This window comes from Sinocyclocheilus grahami, unplaced genomic scaffold (assembly GCF_001515645.1).
Source record: "Sinocyclocheilus grahami isolate Dianchi unplaced genomic scaffold, SAMN03320097.WGS_v1.1 scaffold3746.1, whole genome shotgun sequence".
Lineage (NCBI taxonomy): Eukaryota > Metazoa > Chordata > Actinopteri > Cypriniformes > Cyprinidae > Sinocyclocheilus > Sinocyclocheilus grahami.
Window position 1 is genome coordinate 3,605 of NW_015508819.1, and position 1,674 is coordinate 5,278.

Genomic DNA, 1,674 nt, shown 5'->3' on the forward strand with positions numbered 1-1,674 from the left:
GTCACTGTTCTAGTTAGGAGCAGAGTGATAGTGAAGGAACCTCGCCGGACGCTAATGAGGGTTTCAGAGGAACTACTATAATAGACACAGACACTAAAAGAGGAATAATGAACAAAGCAGGTGTAATAAGAGTGAAAAAGTATGCACTATGTACCCACTGTATTGTTATTTTGCCCTCCAACTCTCATCAACTGCAAATAATGTATCCTGTACTAGCCTATATGAACAAAGGCAGTTACCCTGAGCACATTCACATATAATTCAAGCCTAATTGGTAATATACCCAGCCCCTCAGGCTCAGGACTTCTGTAGTGGGGACTCATTCACGTCAGTCATTCCCTTTCTCAGTCTCTCTATCGAGTGGGAAAATATTTTTTCAAAAATACTAGAACTGAAGGACTCACCCACGCGTTTTACATGCAAACAATTAATTAAGGATTAATTATTTTTTTATCGTTTTAACTATAGATAACAATTAACAATCCTGCTCTAATTTGTTGGTTCCTTTTAGTGAATCAAACACATACAGCTTTGAACTAAATGTGAGAATTCAATCAAGTGTTGTTACCAACTGGTTAAACACATCCAACAAGACACACATGATGTGTTTGATTAGTAGTACAAGAAAACGGAATAGGAACTGAAATAATTAGATTTTTAACAATTCTCATCCATGTGCCTCCACTTCATGTCTGTATCGGTCACCTTGACGCTTTTTCCCCCCCTTTTATCTCAATTCCAAATTTCTGTCCAACCAATATTTTCTGCCACTCACAAAATCATCATGGTGATCATGCACAACAAAAAAGACCCGATGTGACCGCACCTCTGGGCATTATTACTGTATCACAGCAGATCTCCCCAGAGCAGGAGAGAGAATAACAGCCTGACATGCAGGTACTGCAATACACCTGCATCATACAGCTGCCAGCAACTGCGTAACTCTGCGTAGGCAAAGAGAACGGTACAAAAAGGTGGTTGAAACTGTGCCTGTGTGGGTGGGGAAAAACAAGCATGCACAAAATAATCCTGAATATGCGAGAAGTGTGTGAGTGAGAGTGAATCTTGAAATGGGCATTCCCAGCTTCTTCCCACAGCAAGGGGACGTCCCATTGCATAGAACAACACTGCTGGCACCCTTTGGTTTGTGTGTCAGGTGCTTTTAAATCTCACTACAAAGCAGAAACTGAGATGAATAAATAGCATGAGAACCCCCATCATCAAAATGCATCGATATGTGGAAAATGCTCACTAGAGAGAGTTCGACCGTGAAATCGAGCGTGCATGTGTGCCTCCCGCCGCCATAGCGCACAGATGAACTAAACTGGCCTGATTGAGACAGAGCATCCTCAAGACAACTGCTGCTTAAGTTCAGACTGAAATTGATGCCGAATGCGATGGAGATGAAGAGGGTTGAGTGGGAGTCTGCAGAAAGGTGGCCTACATTCAGAACACATGCACATCTGCCTTTTTTATGTCAGACACACAGACCTCATTTTCCTTCTCCATTGAGGAAGTGACATGAAGAGCAAACTCCTACAATTTCTGCTCAAGATGAACCAAAACTGCAGCTGTTTGCCACAGGATGTGAAACTTCAAGAATTCATTCATTAGCCCATTGTAGTGCCATTCAACTCTTCAAACTCAGCATAATAAATCACCCAGCACTTCCAT